The sequence below is a fragment of the Sciurus carolinensis genome, unplaced genomic scaffold, assembly GCF_902686445.1.
Source record: "Sciurus carolinensis unplaced genomic scaffold, mSciCar1.2, whole genome shotgun sequence".
Classification (NCBI taxonomy): Eukaryota; Metazoa; Chordata; class Mammalia; order Rodentia; family Sciuridae; genus Sciurus; species Sciurus carolinensis.
In genome coordinates, this window is record NW_025920201.1 from 605,537 (window position 1) to 626,646 (window position 21,110).

The 21,110-nt window shown below is 36.1% G+C and overlaps 1 pseudogene; it reads left to right on the forward strand.

Annotated features, from left to right (window-relative positions):
- The window catches only part of LOC124974989 (A disintegrin and metalloproteinase with thrombospondin motifs 20-like), an 86,324-nt pseudogene that overhangs the window by 19,952 nt on the left and 45,262 nt on the right, over positions 1 to 21,110 (forward strand).

Sequence of the window (21,110 nt, forward strand, 5' to 3'; positions counted from 1 at the left end):
GAAGCAAAAAAGAGGGAAAGAGGTCAGGGACAGAATATAACCTTCAAGGTCATGCACTCAACAACTTAAACCCTTCAAGTAGACCTCACTTTTAGAGTTTCTACAACCTCCCAAGAATCCATTAAGGTAGGAATCCATCAATGGATGAATCCATTGATAAGTTAGAGCCCCCATAATCCAATCACCCAACAAAGGACCAAACTATGAATTTTGCTGCACTGGGGACCAAGCCGTTAACACTTAAGCTTTGGAATATTTCAGATCAAATCACAGCAAAAGACTACAAGAATTTATGATGAATTTCAAAATAATTAGAACAGTCTGCTGTTTCCCAACATAGAAAAATGATAAATTTCAAGGATATGAAAATTCTGATCACCTTGATCTGATCTTTACATATTGTGTATATGTATCAAATTATTTTACTCTACCCCATCAATATATGCAAATAGCATGTCAATTTAAAATTTTTAATTTTTTTAAAAAGTGAAAAACAAGTATCAAAATATTTTTTTTCTCTCACAGAATGACTAAAATATTAAAATTGGGTAACTTTTGTAAGGAAATTCAGACTTTGGATCAGAATGTCACTGTTCCCACATTCCCATGAGTCTCCAAGAACATACACTGTTTCATTATCCATGGTCTCCTCTGGACCACTGGTCACTGTGGAGGTTTTGTCCCCTCTCTAAACATTAAAGAAGTAAGAGGTTGGCTCAAAAGTCCTCTGCCTTCTCAAACAACATCAAAAGGAGAGGACAAAAAGGTAAGGATTGCTTATATCCCAGATGATGATCATGAGCAAATGCTAGATATCCTTATAGAAACTGGAGCCTGAAGTTTAAATCTGAGTTTTTGGAAACTCTGATATGTTACATTCCTCCAAAATAAAATACTTTGCATTTCAAAAATGAGAGGCAGAACATGATGGCAGGAAGCATGTAGTAGGTGGCCAGGAAGTAACAATTACATACAGCAGTAATACATTAATAAAATATTTTAAAACAAGAGTAAAGGGAAACCAAGAATTTTCTAGGAACCTTGAGCAACTTCTAGAAGAATCAAAATGCATCCACATCCTTTCAGTATATATATTGTCCTGGCTGGGAATCTAAACCTCATACTCTCCAGGTTTCACTCAGTCCTGTTGACTTATCCCTGGTTTAATTTTGATGAAAATAAATTCCAGTGTGGAATTTATATCCAGTGTGGATATAAATTCACACAGTAAATCAATTCCTTCTCCTCACAATGCCTCCTGTGTTCCCTTCTCTTAAGACCATATTTTGTCTATGGAAGGTCATGAATTTTTCTGACTCTAATGACAAATTCTATGAAACTCTGTGGAGTTTCATACAGAGACAGGTTCTATCACTCCCCTGTGCAGAACTCTGGGTAGAATCAGAAATATCCTCTCCCAGTCACTCAAAAACCCTCAACCAACAGGCACATAGTAATTTGTTCATGTAGCTGTTATTTAAGCAGCATACACAACATATAGCATTTTATCTTTTCCCTGTAAGAGTAGAATTAAAAAGCATACTGCTGCACAGAAGTGTAGAGAATGTTTGCCAATCATGCAAAACGTCCTGGATTTGATCCCAGTACCACGGACCAAAAAAAAAAAATCATCAATTTTAATTTGATGAGTTGACACCATATTGATAGACTGAACTTAGTTAATTCCATACGGATGGAGGGGGAAGACTATGACACTATAAATCAAATAAACTCCCAGTGACTTTCAGGGGATAAGTACTATTTTGCTATAAACATGGATTTCCTGAGGGTCTATTTTCCAGAAGATAGGGAATATAAAGAAAAAGATTCAAGTGCAAGTAGATTTGTGGGAGGGTAATCTCAGGAAGGGAAGCACTGGTGGGCAAGGAGAAGTGAGACAGGAAAAGAAAACAAGTAAGTAGATAATACATCACCAGGCAATTTGCTACTGTTGGCAACTGAAGCTTAAATCCAACTGGGTACACCGGGGAGAGAGGGACAAGGAAACAAGGATATTTACACTCATGCCCCCTTCTGCCATTGAGCACTGCTGCAAGGGGATTAACTCTTAGACACTCTGGCTTGCCCTGTTCATGAGCCTAGCAGCCACCTTCAGCCAGAAAAAGCCCCTGGAAGAGTCATGGGTGTCAGCAAAGCAACAGCCAAGAGGTAGAGGTGAGTGCTGACAGGATGTAGGTAGAGGACCAGAGAGAGCATCTGCTTGCAAGCCCACCTGGGCACTGGAGCAAGCAATGAGCACACAGTAGTGGACAAAAGATAGGACTCCTGACTTTAGCAAGTGACATCAGAGAAGAACTCTCTGAAAAGTCAACACTGCTTAATTTTTTTGAAAATGACTTTTTATTGAGGTCTAAATAAAAAAGCAAATCATTCCATGAAAACATAGGCAAAGGATTTAGACATTCTCTAAAGAAAATACACAAACATCCCATGAGCATATGAAAAGATGCTCAACAGTTTAATTATTAGGGAAATGAAAATATACACTGCTTTATTTTGACATAGTTTAGACTTCTGAAAAGTTGAGAAGTAATACAGAATTTCCATATATCCTTTACCCGTTTTCTTCAGTGTAAACACATTACACAATCATGGTATATATAATTATTGAAACTTGAAAATTAATATTGATAGAATACTATTAGATGATGACCTGTGGACATGTGAATTTCACAAGTTGTTCCACTGCTTTTACATTCTTTAGTCTTAGATCTAATTCAGGCTTTTAAATGCATTTTGTTGTCATGACTTCTTAATCTGCTCTAATCTAATATTGTTTCTTATTCTTGATTTGCCTTTCATGATTTTGTTACTTTTGAGGGTAACTAGTCAATTATTTTGAGAATGTCCCTCATTTTAGTTTGACCAAAAGTTGGCACTGTGGCTGACTCTGGAAAGCAAGAAAGAGTCAGATCTGCATCTTTATGTTTTATAGCAGAAGAGCATCTCAGGAGGAGGGAAGAGCAAGCTCAGAAGCCCAAAGATGGAGAGGAGGCATAAAAAAGGAACAGAAAGCAAAGGCAAGTTGGTATTCCAGGGGGTTAGTGGGCAAAGGGAAGAGTGATTGTGGAGAGGGTAAGTGTGATGGAGGTGCAGATACTCTGGGTACAACCTGAAGCTAGTGGAGGCTCTACATGGAGTGGGAAATGACCTGATTGACAAGGAATGCTACTGCCATGAATGCCTCTCAGGTCTTCCCATGGTCAAGGGAAGCAGATGGTTCATTAAGGCTTCAATAGTATATACTAGCTCCTTGTTGACTGTTGTTTGAATGGCATGCTTCATGTTCTTCCAAAAGCTGAGCCAGAGATCCAGATTCCCCAAACAAGAGTGAGGAAATTGTGAGAGTGAAAGGGAGAAGGAAGTCATACCAATTTAAAGAGTACTACTGAGGTCACCACTATGAGCAATGGAGACTTGATTTAGGCACTTAAAGTAAGAACTTAATAAACATATTTAGAATTAAGTGGACCCACAGAATTGGCAATGGAGATAGAAGTTCTCTGAGCTTCCTATTCATATCCTGTAAATTTAGATGCCCTGGAATGATAAGTAAAATCAAAAGACAGGAGTGAGAACAAAATAGAATGACTACCAGAATGCTATATGGAAAGGAATACCCTAAATTTGAGCAGCTGGTGAGTAAGAATTCTGTTTTCTGAGACAGATGTTGGCAGGTTCCAACTTCCAGGGATTATGTCACTGAATGTCAAAGTGATGAAAAGTAACAACTACCATAGCTTTTGTTTGTTGAGCCTCCTGCTGAAAGAAACATCTCCACTGGGATGTTTTCCAGACATCTTAAACTTAACTTTTCCAAAAATGAATTCTTAATTTCCACCAGGCAGTTCAAATACCTTTCCTTCAGTCTTCCCCATCTCAGCTAATAGAATCATTTCTCCTTGACTCTCCCTCTCTCATGCCCATCAGTAAATCCTATCATTTCCTCCTTCAAATAATAGCTAATGTCAAATCAGTTCCCACCAAAGATCTCAGCTCTCCTTGCAAAGAAACCATCATCACTAGCCTATATTTTGCAATAGTTTTCTGCTATTACAATCAGAATAAATCATATACCACAAATATCATTCTCCTGGATATGTTCTCTGACTTTTACAATTTTTTTGCACTGCTAAATATGGTTGTCTTTATTTTCTTTTTCCTTGCCCAGCCCTATCTAAACATAAAATAAAACTACAGGACTGAAATTAACAACCCATTACAATCAGCAATAAGTTATGAAAATCATAAAGCTTTTTTTTTACGTAATTAAGGGTAGCTAAATTATTCTCACCTTAATGCAGCTTTCCATGAAAGAATAGAAAACAAACTCCCAGCTAATCATTTCAGAAGTAGAGAAAAAGAGGCTTCCCTTGATCTCTCTCAGAGGATGAAGGGTGCCAATATCAACATTGCTGGGGGGTTTTATTAAATTCATGAATTATGTAACTTAATCTCATTAAGGTGAACCATTGCTCCCATGAGCTCCTCCATGGGGTACCCTTAGGGAACAAAGCTCTATTAAGTAAGACCAGAGGTTTCCTTGGCCAGGAATCAGTTTTACATTTCCACTAGATTCATGAGCCCAAATGTCACTTTATATACTTCATTGTCCTTTGATTTTACATGTCTAGAATAAATGATGTAAGATTTAAAAAGAAAAAGAGCTATGAATAGTCAAAATCAAATCTAGGATGTATACCAAGAAATACTCATCTGACTTGCACAAATTTTAGATGAAGTCACAAAAATATTTAAAAATAAGCATATAAACAATATTTTAAAAATCCCAGCCACTCAGGAGAATGAGGCAGGAGGGTTGCAAGTTCAAAGTAATCCACAGCAATTTAGCAAGACCCTGAGGAACGTAGTGAGACACTGTCTCAACAAACTAAAGGGATAGGGATGTGGCACAGTGGCGAAGTGCTCCTGAGTCCAATCCCTGATACAAAACAAACAAACAAAAACAAAAAAAAAACAAATAAACACACACCTTGAGTTGAGATGGAACTGTTATAAATGCCAGTTTCATCAAATGTTTTCATTTACCCAACATGGTGGATGATGAAGAGGATTGTGATTTATACAATGCCTGGCACGAAGAAGTCTTTAAAAATTGACAACTCTTATTATAGTTACTATAATTAAAATGTAAAATCAGAATTTTTTCTATACTTTTTTCTTCAAGGAAAACATAAGCTCTTCCCTTTAATATGGTTATGCCAAACTAGTTGCCAGTTACCTGGATTCAAATTTGGTCATGATTCATATTTGGGGTGAAAATGCAGATGAATTGCTACTCTGATTTCACAAAACTGGGCTTTTGCGGCATAAGTTGCTTAGAATTGATTATGTTTGTTCTACCAAATACCACAACTATTCTTTATTACAACTACTACTATGAAAAAAATTCCCAAAAGTTGTCTTGACATGACACTGTCTGACCCATCTTGGAAGCAATATGTTATATATTATATTATATGTGTGTGTGTGTGTGTGTGTGTGTGTGTGTGTGTGTGTGCTCTCTTATTTCTTTTTTTTTTTTTCCTTATCGAGGACAGGACAACTGAAATAGTGCTTCCTCCCTTTATCTCAATTACAAACTCAAATAAAAGATATTCTGAGATGAATTGTGGCCCTCTCACAAGATGTTTAGATCTTAACTTTCAGTAACCACAAATGTAACCTTATTTGGAAACACAGTCTGCGTATCATCAAGTTAAATTCATCAGGGTGGGCCTTCATTTATTATGACTAATGTTATTATGAAAAGAATGAATTAAGAAACAGAGACACTCACAAGAAAAATGCCATGATGGCAGATGTACTTCTCATTGATCAGCAAAACAAAGCCAAAGATTGTCAGAAAACCACCAGAAGTCACAAAAGACACATGGAATAGATTCTCCCTCAGAGTTCTCAGAAGGCACCAACCCTTCCAGAACCTTCATCTTGGACTTCTAGTCTCCAATATTATTATATGATATGTATTGTCAGAGAGTAAATTGTAGTTTTATCTATTCAATTTGTGTTACTTTGTTACAGCAGCTCTAACAGACTAATACAGAAGATGACTATCTGTAAGAGTTTTTTTCAAGATGCTCAGTTTAAATTTTCTTATAAGTCCTAAAAATTGGAAATAATATGTCTATCTAAATATAAATTACATATATATATGTGTATATATATATATATATATATATATATATATATATATATTTGAATGCTTGTGTTATAGAGAACTTTTATGTCCAAAGGTCACAAGGATCTATAGTTTCCAGTTTGAGAAACAATGGAAAACAGAACTTAATAATATTAATACCACATGTTACAAACACACCTCCCCTTCTTACTGGCAGTGTAACACAAAGCAAAAGACTTGAATTAGAATATCTTTGGCACTATGCCAGGACCATGAAAAAAATATTCTGAAGGGCAGTGTTCAGAGAAAAAAAATCATAATTATGTGCTTTTTCAAAGCCATCACATTCATTATGCCACAGCCCTTCACCATGGTCCGGGAAGACCACACACTGCTTGCCATTTACCAACATAGCAAGGACTTGGTGTATTCCCAGAGGCTGACTTTGATTTTACAGTCTTAAAGGAAAAAAGTCCAAAAACCACCAATAGATTTGAGAAGAAAATCTGATCTGCATCAGTTTGTTTCCTGTACAATTAGTAAAATTCTGCTTATTTGTTTAGTTCTCTGCAAGAGATACTGTTTCCCTGTTTTTTTTAAATATTCTAAGTGTTTTGGTTTGAAACCTTCAGGCAAGGCTGTGTACTGGTTAACCTATATTTAGAACAAAGCAAACACATGCAATTCTTTAGAACTAAAGTGCTTCTTCCAGCCGGCCCTGGAAAATTGCTAACCTCAAAATAAAACAATACTGCTTTCTTTAAATCAACTTTATACTTACAGTGAGGAGATATTGACAGCATGCATCAGTTTGAGTGACTGAAAATAAACAGAAGTGAAGAAAGCACTATTACTGTTAAAGTCAGATTTATTTAGAGTAAATATATGACAAATACCATTATTTTCTCAAATAGCAATCTCAAGATATCTCACCCAGGAATGAAAGTTATGGTGTCATTTTAGGCTTGTTAGTAGTGTTCCCCCATCGGCTCACTGATCATTGATTCTAAATTGAGATCAGGGCAGAGAGGTAGAGAAGATATCTGAGTTTACCTAGAAAAACAATCTATTTAAGAAAAGGAAAAGAAAACAGAAATTAAAGTGACCCTCTCTGGAGGTCTAACTTTACCCTAGAAAAGTAGCAACATCTGCAAATACAGGACAGGCCCCATCAAGTGACTTTTATGTTTTCCCACATCTCTGGATCTACCACAAGTTCAAGGTTAGGAATGTGGGCAGGGAGTGAGAAGATGTGTGTTCTCACTCTGATCCCAGTGTGCAAAGCTTTGAAAACTCAGAAGCCTTTGAGACTTAGGTTTCCCCCTCTGTGAAATTATTGCATTGGTTAAAGACTTTCATTCCAGTACTATAGTTTGCAGGAGAGATTCAATTCGAATTTGCCATTTAAATTTGTTTTGCTGCTGTGTTGAACCAGACATTTTTAAAGTTCCTTCAACATATTCTTTCAAAATTCAGGTTCAACCCTTATTTTTATTAATTAACATGCTGGCATGTAAGATCACACAATCTATGATAAAGCAACATTGCAAAATTAAAGATTTCAATTAGCTTCAGGAAACTTAAAAGCATTTCTACACATTGAAGATCCACCTTAAAAATGGGGAAATATATGCACTAAATATTTTAAATAAAATTTACCCTGGGAAGACAGAATGTATGCAGTTTTCATGTTCTTCAGTGTACATATCTAAATTTTCTAAAATTTTCACAAAGAACATGTATCATATTTGCAATCTAGGAAAATACAGAGTGTTTTATATATTTTTTTGATACTGGGGATTGAACCCAGGGGCACTTTACCACTGAGATACATCTTCTGTCCTTTTTATCTTTTTATTTTTTATTTTGAGATAGTCTCAATAAGGTTCTTAGGATCTCACCAAGTTATTGAGGCTAGCCTCAAATTTGTGACCCAGCCTCCTGAGTTACTGGGATTATAGGTGTGTGCCACTTTGTCCAGCTACAAGTCTATTTTAAATGGTGCTGGGACAAATGGCTTACCACTTTTAAAAAGATAAAATTAAATCTCTACCTCACACCATACATAAGGATAAACTACCACTAAATCAAGGATCTACTACAGAAAAATTAGATCATACAAGTATTAGAATTAGGCACAGATGGATTAATTTAAACCTGGCCTTCGGAAAAAGTTTATGAGTAAAAAAAAAAAAAAAAGGATTATGAGTAAAATCCAGATGCACTGGAACATACCCCACATGGTTCTGATGCAGGTTGCTCCCACAGGTGATACAGAAAGCTATCATAGATACATGTAGCTCAGAAAATATATCTGTGTATGTTTATCATACATCAAAGGCCAATGTAGAAACCTGCATAGAATTTCACAAATATGTGTTGGTGCAAAAAAATTTTTTTTTAGTTTTCAAAAGTGAAAGGCATTCCTTGTTCATTGCCTCATTCATCTGAACCACTTGACATCTCCTAACTTCATTCAGGTGAGCCTCAGGAGGACAAGATTTGTTCAACACTCACCAAGGGCAAGTTGTGGTCTTTCCTCCTTTTGACTGTTCTCTCTACTATCTCTGTGTAATTGTTCCTTCTCTGTACACCATAAATGACTTCCTCTCTAATCAAGAGGACACTCCAAGATCCATTGTATCGCTTAGACAGGTTAAAAATGTCTTACTTCCTTTAAGAAAATGTCAGCCTCCCACAAAACATAAAATTTGTCAATTGAATTCATCAACCAGATGAGGAAAAAAAATAATTTCTCCAATTCCAGTCAACACTGATTAGCAGAAGAATGTAGGATGGCTGTGTAGCTAAGTATTATTTTCAAAGAAGTGAGATGTATAACTTTACATGAAGAATTTCATGTATAACTTTTCAGGAAGAATTTACAGTTTACATATGCACTTGTGAGACTGGCCAGATTTTACTTGTTGAACCAGCAACAACATTAACACTTAACCTTTCTTTAAAGAAAAGGAACTGTACCTTAGAAGTGCCTAGGATTCCAAACTGTTGTTAGGCACTTAGAAGTGCCTAGGATTCAAACTCCTAAAACCCAAGGTGTAGTCAGCATTTGGATATACCCTTTATGTGACAACCAGCTCAGCTGTTGAATGAGCTTGCTATCATTCAGGAAATTCTACCAGTTCCTCTATGTAGGGCTTATTCACCATGAATCTCTCTGGAAATTTCTAATCCCTATTGGATAAAAGTAATGACACTTGATATTGTCCCGTTGGTCACTGTGAAAAAGAAAGTTCCTCAGAAGTATTAAGGCTATAAGACAAAGCAAGATATGCTTGGTGTAAGGCAAGGATACAATTCCACCTTTTTCCTTACAGATAAACAATTGTCTTAGCCATGATTCAGTGAATAATTGATCCTTTTCCACTGACCTTCATTGATTATTTTGTTTTGTATATAAGACTTCATATTAATTCCATTCTCTTCATTTTTTCTCTTGGTTTATCCTTATAGTATACCACTCTGCCTAAATTATGCAGTTCTGTAGTAAATATTGATATATTGAAAGGTAATCCCCTGCACAGCCCACAGGATATTTATATTCTTGGAGTCTCCTGGCTATTCTTGGTCCTTTACTCTTCTGTATAAGGTTTATAAACAGCTTTTAAAATTCCACAAAATACCTTGCTGTTTCCACTGGACTATACAGGGTCTACAGATTATCTAGAGGAGCCTTGACATCTTAAAAATATTGTCTTCCCTTCCAAAATCATAGCATATTTCTCTATTTAGTTTGTTTTTTCAGTATCACGAATTGAACTCAGGGGCACTCAATCACTGAGCCACATCTCCAACCCTTTTCTGTATTTTATTTAGAAACATGGTCTCACTGAGTTGCTCAATGCCTGGTCAAGTTGCTGAGACTTTGAACTTGAGATCCTCCTGTCTCAACCTCCATACTCACCAGGATTGTAGGACTGCATCACCATGCCTGGGTATTTTGTTCTTTTAAAATGTCTTTTGATAAAATTTTATAGGTACCACATTAAATTTAGATTTAATTATAAATATCTATCATCTAGGATCAGTGACACAGAGAATGATCAATGGATACATACATAGATACACAATTATTATGACAAGGTCATCTTTTGAGTTTGATTTTCTATCTCCTATTAATACATAGAAATGAAAATCAATTTTGCATATTAATTTGACAACCAACATTATTTCTACATTCATTAATCATAATCATTTTCCTATTTTTTCCTTCTGGATTTTCTTGTACACAATCATAGTATCTATGGATAAAGACGGATTTGGTTCTTCCTTGTGAAAGAAAGAGGAGGTAGGAGAATGACAAGGAAGAAGAGAACGAGGAGGAGGAGGTGAAGGAGAGGAGCAGGGGAAGAAGGGGGAAAGAAGAGGAAGAGGAATTGATCCAAGTCTTTGGTATTTCTTCCCAGCTTCCACAGGTCTATATCCACTTCTCCAGGTAATAAGACAACAGAGGTCCCCTCAAGGGAATATTGTCAAAAACTAAAAATAGTTAATGAATTATTCTGATTCACATACTTCCCCACTTCCATCCTTAGCTTACAATTTGGTGGATATTACTAAGTATTTGTTTAATTTCCTTTCAACAGAATTTATGGCAAGGTTTTTAAAGAGTTTATACAGCACCTTTAAAACATTCTTTGCTCAAACTCCTAAAACCCAAGTGTAGTCTGTAAATGACTGACACAAGAAAAGGAAGTCAGCAAAACCCCACAAACTTCACATGAAAGAGGAAGGGGAAGACGCTTGACTGACTAAGTCACAGAAAATTAAAGCACTGTATGTTCAGTGGACTATAGCAGTTCTTTTCAAAATGAAGAAGACGAGTTCCACATTTTTTTGTCAAAAACAACAGCTAGAGGTGACAAACTTAAAACCCCACGTGGGACTTGGATTAAGAGGTATTATGGTGGAACTATCAAGAAGCATCAACTGAAGCATCATCAAATGTTCAGCCAACTCAAAAATACACACATGGGCACAAGAGTCGGGGAGAGAGAACCTCGGATTTGAAGCTTCTGAGAGCTGAAGGAAGAGACTAAATTATGCTCAGGAAAAAAATAATTATAAAAAAGTAATAATTGCAACATTTACATTGATTTATTTAATAGAAGAAAATACCTGTAAGGAATAAATGTAGAGTGATACCCAGAGCCCTCTTACACCATTATAATTTCCCTTACTTTTTTTCTTAAATATTTATTTAATTACCCACTTCCCCTACTAGGCTATTTGAGAAGAGCTATATCATATTCCTCCAGTGTACTTCCTGGTTTTGTTAAGTGAATTAAAACACAGAGTGGGAAAGACATGTCACATATGTTATGTCCCCCTCATTACACTCAAGTTATTCTAAAATAGAACAATCGGCAAGCCTACTGTTTTGGCAAGACTACTGTTTTAGCTACCTTTGTGTTACTATAACAAAGTACCTGAGGCAACCTAATTTATAAATAGAAAAATGTTATTTAGCTCACAGTTCTGGAGTGTCAGTCCGATTGGAAAGCCAGATTGCTTTGAACATTTGGTAATGTCAGCACATGGCAGAGCAAGTCATTTACAGCATAAATAAGGAATCAGAGAGACTGAGAAACCAGGGTCCCACAATACCCTTCAAAAACACAACCAGTGACCTAACCATATCCCATAAGGCCACACCTCCTAAAGGTCCACAGCACCTCTCCATAGCACCACCCTGGGGACCAAACCTTGAACACACTGACCTTTGGGGAACATTCAACATCCAAACTCTAATAGCCACCTAAGCAGGATTAGTGTGAGATGCTGATTGCTTTAACTGACCCTCACAAAACAGCCCCAAGTGCTGCTGTGAGTAGCCATGTCTGAAGTTTTTTAACAAGAAAAAGACATAAAAAGTAAAAATTCAAGCACTTATTGAAAGTAATTTGGTATGTGACTCGCCATTTGACCAATACGAATAAAAAACACTCTTCTCTCTTACTAAGGTTTCTATTGCAGTTATGCTACATAACAAATAACCCCCAAAACTCAGTGTCTTATGACAAATATTTCTTTTCTTTCACTCTTATGATTGGGGCTGATCTCATCTCATCTTGGATTAGCAGCATTTAGCCCCCGGGTGTCAGTTTGGTTTGAGTTTCCACCTGATCATTAACCAGTATCTATTGAGGAGAAATTCTCTTCACAGAGGACAGCGACATTTAAGATGTCAAACCAAATAATGCAAACATATTTATGTCCTTCGTACATATCACATTGACTCCCATTCCTTTAGCAAAAACAAGTCACACAGTCAAGTCCTGTAACAGTGGAGTGGAGAAATCTACTCTGCATTCTCAGGGAGAAATACTACCATGTCCCAGGGCACAGGTATTGAGCTTGACATTCCAAAACAGAGGCAGTGCAAGTTAGGAACCATAATTTGATGCATCACTCAGAACTTCCAGGTATTAATGAAAAGAAGGGAAAGGAGTGGACAAAATAGAACCCTGTGTCTAAGGCTGGTTATCCCTAACCAATACAAAACTAAATTTTGAAGAAGTAATTCACAGAATCCAGAGTTTAACCTAAGATAGATTGTACTTTCCTCCCCCAGGACAAATACAAGTCATGGACTTTAGGGTTAAGGTCCTTCTGCCATTTCCTCAGGCACTGTCCTCTTGGACACTTAAAGAAATCCTTCACTCTTCTATTAGCTAGGTCTTACTACTCATAGATCAAGTATCTGCTGAGATGCTACCTCATCATGAAGCCATCTCCCAGCTCCCCACTGTCCCCAGCTTAAGTCAGAACACCACTGTAATCTTTCACTTCACCCTGCCCTGTTTTGCTCATATACAATGTGTGATGCTATGACCTTGTTCTAATGCATTTCCTCTTTTGTGATTCACTTGAGGCAGGACTGCAACTATGTTTGTATATTGGACACTGACACTAACCTTTGAAGAAGTGGAGAAACAATTTTTTGACTTAATAACATTTTTTTGTCTTTCTTTCCAAATGGCAAGTTTTGCTACCAGTGGAAGTTCAGGTTTCAACCACTTACACTAAAGTCAACATTTTTCCCAAACTCATGGAAGAGCCACATGTCATCAAGCATGCTGACTTAGAGATCCTTTAACCTTTCATTGTCCAATCATACTAGTCATATGTGGCTACATAAATAAGCTTAAATTATTTTATATTAACTAAAATTCACAATTCCTCAGTTGCACTAACCACATACCATATTGGATGACACAAATTAAAAAACCTTTCTATTATTTCAGAAAGTTCTATTGGACAAACTTGCTTCTGAGGAAACATTCAAATATGTAAACAAATTCTTCTCTGTTAAGTTATTCAAAGGAGTGTGAAGTTTCACAAACTGTCTGATTTTTAAGAATCCATTTGCAAATCCTGAGCAGCTTTGACTCAATTTAGCCAAAGCACAATTGTCCAGCATATAGCTCCTTAAGAGTTTTTCAAATTAAATTTCGTAGCCTTCTTCAATTTCTAAAAAGTGCTTTCCACTAATGTTTGCAAAAGAAATGTAGTTTGCTAAGGCAAACTCATTATTTGCCCTTGCTAAAATCAGCTCCTCCAGGTTGGCAAATTCCAGAGTCATCTCTACTCCTCTCTGTTGGTTTTTGCCTATCATATGTTAATCTTAACTTAGATCTGTCAGCTCTTCACTTTCCTTCTCTCTGTGTGTATCCTTTTATTCCCTCACATATGCTGTCAACTGGCTCTTTAAACATCATTTGGATGATTTGCAACTGACATAGCTTCTTGACACTTCCTTGCCATTCCATGGTATAATCACCTGCCAATGAAGTATAACCCTATTTTGTCACTTTATGCTGAAGTAACGTCCAAAACTACTTATTAGTCAGCATTGAAGACTCTTTATAGACAGTGCTCAACTTACCTTTCCAATCCTATTCCTCTCACGTGCACTTCCAACTGCCACAGCCAGGTGAATGGACTCAGTCTGTCCCAAGTTCTCCATGGTCATTTATTTCTTTCTTTTTTATCGGGGGGGGGGGATAATCAATTTTTAAAAATTGTTCTTTCTAGATATATATGGCAGTGGAGTGTATTCTGACATATTATACATACATGGAATAAGTATAACTTGTTTCTGTTAGGATCCCATTATTGTGGTTTTCTGCCATAGCATTTTTGCTCTCATCAGTAACGTGCAGTCCCATTTTTCCTTAAAAATGTCCTCAAATGTCCCTAATACCCATTGCCTCTTCCTTTCAATAACTTTCTCTTTTTTGCCATTTTTTAATTTAATTTAATTTTTTTTACAAACAAATGGGGTAAAACTTATTTCTCTGGTTGTACATGAAGTAGAGTCATACCATGTAATCACACATGTACATAGGGTAATGATGTCTGTCTCAATCTGGTATTTTTCCTTCTCCCCAGCCCTCCCACTCCTCTTTCCTCTATACAATCCATCCTTCCTCCATCCAATCCATCCTTCCTCCATCCAATCCATCCTTCTTCCATTCTTGCCTCCCTCCCATCCCCCATTATGTATCATCATCCGCCTATGTTCAAAGAGATCATTCATTCATTGATATTTTGGGATTGGTTTATGTCACTTAGTATGATATTCTCCAACTTCATCCATTTGCCTGCAAATGCCATAATTTTATTCTTCTTTATGACTGAATAATATTCCATTGTGTATATATACCACAGTTTCTTTCCAAAGTGTGTTAATTTATATTTTATTTTAGCTCTAAAATATATGCTGCCTGTTTTCACTTGTATTATATCATCATCATATATATTTTTTGCTTAAATAGTAGTATGCTAACATACATTTTCTGTGGAGATTAGGAATTTTATATTGCTTCTTTTATACTCCACCAAAGTTAGGATAACACAGTATTATCAGGATAATAATATAATATGCATATATATGTATGCACATATATATAAGGGGATATATAGGGAGAATATGTGCATTAAATAAATATGTATTTTGTACATATATGAATGTTTGTATATGTTTATAAGTCTATGATGAATGAATAAATAAGTCCTATTGCAGTCTCTCAGGTTTGCCTTGACTTCTTAACATATGTCTTTAATTTCTCTGGTAAACATTCAGGATATCATATAGGAAAATCATGTATCATGCCAGAAACCACTTAAAAATGTGGGCTCAAAACCACCATGCAAAGGCAATTACTTCCTTCAAAATGCTGTCTTACTTCATCTCTTCCTTTTTTCTTACTAGTTTCCACATTTAAAAACAAAGGTTTAAAACTCGAATTCTGTGGTCTGAACCTATTTTGTAAGAAATATATTTCTTTTGGCAATCAAATTGAGAAACACTGCATAAAAGAACAATAGACTGTATCAGTACTCATCTGTATGTACATAGTGAAAAAAAAGAAAAAGGTAAGCCTTACCCTCACTTCATTTAAATACAAGTTTCTAGATTAATTCATTAGACAGCTTAAAAATGATGACATTGAAATATATGAAGTCATGTTGGGGCCAAGCCTGATCATCAACAAATTCCTTCTGTTACAATGCCAACATTTGTCTTTTCTAAACTGTTTTTAAGTTCTTTGAAGGACAGCACTATAGCGTCACCCCAGGCCTCCCCCGCACCTCGGCCGCTTCCGCCGCTGCTCGGAGCCGGCAGGCCACGCGCCGCGCCCCGGTGCTCCCAGCGGCCTGCGCCGGGCTCGCGCACCCGAGCCTAGCGCTCTCCCCTCCTCTCTGCCGCCCTGGACCCCCATTAACCACCTGGAGATTTCCGGGCTGTTCGCCGCCCGTGGTCTCCAGGGTTCCAGAAGTGCAGACTCTGAACGCCCGCCCCGCACCCCTGCGTCCCAGCGCGGGAGGGGCAGAAAACCTGCGTGGCGCCCGCCCAGCCCCGAGGGCGGAACTCCAGAGGGTTCTGCCTCTACTACCTCTTTTGCCCATTTCCTAATTGGATATTTTTGCTTCTATATACTGTTGAGTTTTGAGAGATCCTAATGTATTCTACGTACTCATTCTTGATCAAATATGTTGTTTGTGAATGTTTTCTCGAAGTCCGTAGCTTTTTATTTTCATGGGGTGTTTTGCAGAGCAAATATGATAAATTTGGATTTGGTACAATTTACCAGTTTTTTAATTGGGATTATATTTTGGCGTTAAGTCTAAGAACTGTAATTATTTGGGATTAATTTTTTATAGGCATGAAGTTTAGATCAAGGTTTATATTTTTTGCCTATGAAGGTCCCATTGCACTAACACCATTTGTTGTAAAGGCGTCCTTCCTCAATTTAGGGACCCCTTTGTCAAAAATCAAGTGGATATATTCATGTGTATCTGTTTCTGAGTTCTCTACTCTGTTCAATGGGTCTATGTATCTGTCCCCACTAGCACTAAACTGTCTCAATTACTATAACTACAGAGTAAGTTTTGGAATCAGTTTAAACAATCCTTGATAGCTATTCTTCATTTTCAAAATTGTCTAGCCATTCTATTTCTTTTGTCTTTTCATTTACATTTTAAAATAAGCTTGCCTATATGTACAAACATCTTTGCTAGGATTTGGATAGAAATTGCTTTAAAACTACAGATTATATTTGGGAGAATTGGCAGCTCTTCTGTGTTGAGGCTTTTGATCTGTGAATATGGTAACTCTTCATTTTCTTGGGTTAATTTCTTTCATCAACATTTTCTAATTATCAGCATGCATATTATGTATGTGTTTTGCATTTGTTTTTTTCTTGTTTTGCTACAGATTGAACCCAGGGCCTTGAGCAAACTAGGCCAAGACTCTACTGCTGCGATTTACTCCCAGCCCCCTGTGTACATGTTTGTTAAGTTTATAACTAATCATTTAAATTTCTTTGAGGTAATTGTAGATGGCATCGACAAAATTTTTGCATGCTTATTTTTAGTATATAAAAATGCATTTTTATCCTGTGACCTTGTTCAGCCCACCTATTAATTCCAGTGTTTTCATAGATCTTTTCCATGTTCTATGAGGTAGTTATTTGCAAACAGGGACAGTTTCATTTATAGTTTTATAATCAGCATGCTTTTTCTTTCTTCTATTTTTAGTTTTCACTTTTTTTTTTTTTTTTTTTTGCCTAATTGCCTGAGCTAAAACTTCCAACACAATGTTGAATACAAGTGTCAAGAGTGGACACCCTTGTCTTGTTCCTGTTCTTAGCTGGAAAGCATCCAAATTTCCACCATGGAATACCATGATTGTGATATTAAAGCTAATGTTTGTTATTTTTTGTAGGTGCTCTTTATCAAGTTGAAGTCATTGTCTTCTGTTCTTTACTTGCTGAGAGTTTGTGTGTGGGTTTTTGTGTGGATGTTCTGCATCAGTTGAAGGGATCATAGGAGTTTTCATCTTTAGCTTGTAGATTCATTAACTGATTTTGAAATATCAAACCACTCTTACATGCTTTAAATAAATTCCTTTATGGTCTCTAACTTTTTTAGAGTGTTGAATTGAATTTTCTGATATTTTGTTGAAGTTTTTGTTTTGTTTTTGTTGTTGTTGTTGTTGTTGTTGTTGTTTTTGTTTTTAGCATTTTGCAGTGGTGGAACCAAATCCAGGGCCTCACACAAGTCAGGCAAGTGCTTTGTTACTGAGCTATACCCCTAGAAAAATATTTGCTGAAGATGTTCGAGTCTAAGCTTTCTTTCTTTCTTCTCCACCCCCACCCCCTGTCTTTGTTTAGTTCAGGTTTCATGATGATTGAGTTGGAAAGGGATTCCCTCCTATTTTCTGAAAGAGATTGTGCAAATCTAATATACATTCTTCAAATATTTGGTGAAATTTTCTAGTGAAGACAAGTAGGCTGGAGATTTTGCTTTCAGGAGGCTTTTCATTACAAACTTCATTTGTTTCGTGGTTATAGGCTTATTCAATGTATCTATTTTATGTTGGTGGATTTCGTTATCTTAATGATTTCTCAGTTGCCATATTTGTGAACTAAATTATCAAATTTGTCAAAGTTGTTCTTATTTTCCTTCAAATGGGTATATGATCTGTAATATTTCCTGTCTTGTTTCTGATATTAGTGATTTATTTGTTCTATTTTATCTTACTTTATTTTACTATGACAAGAACTCTTGGCATGAGATCTTTCAACTCTCCCCTTCCTACCCCTGGTAAACTTTTCTTCTATGAGTTTGAATATTTTGTTGCATCTGCACTTTTGATCTTTTCAGATTCCTCACATGGGGGAATTACATAGTATTTAAAGTTTTGTGCCGGGCTCACTTAGTATAACGTCCTCAGAGTTCATGCACCGTGTCACATGCTCATGGATGCTCCTTTTTTATCTTTTACCATTTCCACTACTGAGGATTGAACCCATTAACCCAGGGACATTGTGTGTGTTTGTGTGCATCACATGTACATGTGCATCCATGCATGCTCACATGTGTACTCACATATACAATTTTTTAAAATCTATTAATCATTTCAGGCATGTTTAGGTTTTTCACATCTTAGATATTTTGAATATTGCTGCAATGATCATGGAAGTGCAAATATCTCTTCGAGATCCTTATTTTAATTCTTTTGAATATATATACAGAAGTGGATTGTTAGATCATACGGTCATTCTGTTTTTAAATTTTTGAGGAAAACATATATTGTCTTTTTATTTTTGTAAAAATAAAAAGATTTATCAATTTTGTTTTTTTCCCACAGAAGTTTTTAGCTGTATTTTTCTCTGTCTTCAATTTTATAGATTTCTGCTGTTGTTTTATGATGTCCTTCCTACTGCTCACTTTGGGTTGTTTTGCCATTCTTTTCTAGGTAGAAGCAGATTATCGAGGCCTTTCTTCTTTTGTAATGTATTCATTTAGGACTCTACATTTTCCTTTTGGCACAGCTTTAGTTTCATGCCACTTATTTTGGTATGAGGCATTAATCATTTTAATTCAATTCTGTTTTTTTCATTTCCTTTGTGACTTCTTTAATCCATTCATTGTTTATAAATGTCTTAATTTCTAAATGTTTGTAGGGTTCCGTCTTGTCTTTATTTCCAGTTTAATTTCATTATGATTACAAAACATATTCTTTATGATTTTGAATTGATGTACATCTGTTGAAGTTTGTTGTTTTCTGCCTGAGGTTATGGTTTATCTCAGTAATAAGATAAGAGCAGTGTTCTGCTGTTGTTGGGAAGAGCATTCTATAAATGTTAATTATATTCTCTTGGCTGATAGTATTGTTTAATTCTTTTATCTTTGCTAACTTTTTTCCCTCTTTTTTTAGATAATTCATTTATTTTGATTCATTGTAAGCAAATGGGCTACAACTTGTTTCTCTGGTTGTACATGAAGTAGAGTCATACCATTTGTGTTATCATATATGTACATAAGGTAATGGTATATGTCTTATTCTGTTATTTTCCTTTCCCCCGCCCCACACCCCTCTTTTTCCTCTATACAATCCATCCTTCCTCCATTTTTGACTCCCTTTCACCCCTGATTATGTATCATCATTGGCTTATCAGAGACATGATTCATCCTTTGGTTTTTTGGGATTTGCTTATCTCACTTAGCATGATATTCTCCAACTTCATCCAGTTGCCTATAAATACCATAGTTTTATTCTTCTTTATGGTTGAGTAATAATCGATTGTGTATATATACTACAGTTTCTTTATCCATTCATCAATTGAAGGGCATCTAGGTTGGTTCCACAATCTAGCTATTGTGAATTGAGCAACTGTAAGCATTGATATGGCTGCATCACTGTAGTATGCTGATTTTAAGTCCTTTGGGTATAGGCAAGGAGTGGGATAGCTGGGTCAAGTGGTGGTTTTATTCCAAGTTTTCTAAGGAATCTCCACACTGCTTTCCAGAGTGGTTGCACTAATTCACAACCCCACCAGCAATGTATGAGTGTACCTTTTCCCCACATCCTTGCCAACACCTACTGCTATCCCATCTAACATCTTTGTAGTTTTTTGTATTTTCTTAAATCTATAAATTGTAAGTTTGAGCTATATAATATCTTGGAAGTTTACATCTCTGATTCAGTGATACATTAATTCTTTTCAGGTAGAATTTCTGTGAGGTCTTAGAATTTTTAATATTGAATCTCATGGATGAGTTTCTCAGAATTCATTTTAAAATTTGTGTTAATTAGCACATATGCCAAGTGTAATACCATCTTTCTTTTTCTAGATGGCACATCATTGGCAAAAGTGAATGTTCATCCCACTGTGGTCCAGGATACAGGCCCTTGTATGTCCACTGCATGAAGTATCAATTCATAAAGGACGGACTGTTCCAGTTGATGACCACAACTTCAGTGACCAACTTAAACCTCCTACCTGAGAGTCATGCCACGGTGACTGTGTCCTAACAAGATGGCCTTTTTTAGAATGGTCCCAGGTACAATAATTGTTGCTTAAAGAAGGTTGCCTCCTTTGTCCTAATTGAATATTAAATTTCTCTGAAGTATTTTTTTGTAAAGAATTTAATTTTTTTCCATCTCCAAATGTCTTTTTTCTTTTCTTTTCTTTTCTTTTCTTTTTTTTTAAATCAGTGTTCCAGGAGTTGTGGAGGAGGGTAAAGGTCTAGAGAATATTATTGTGTAAACAACTTTGGACACCACCTTGCTGACACAGAATGTCAAGAGCTTCCTGGAATGATTCTAGAGAACTCCAGTGAATTTTACTGTCCCATTAGGGCTGCTAGTGAGTGGAGTGAGGTAACATCAAAAACATCAGGCTTAGAACTGTTATAGTATTGTTAGGAAACTTTGCATCAAAGGCTTTATAAAATTCACACATATTTAACTTTATCATTTAAGAAACTTTTTATAAAGGCAGTAAAAGTTTTCAAAATGGCTATCCTTAATCTATTTATAGTTATCAAGTTAGCAGTAACATTTGCTAATGTTTATAACTAGTTTTATAAGTGCAGTAACCTGGAATGTAACCTTCTTCTAAGGTTAGGT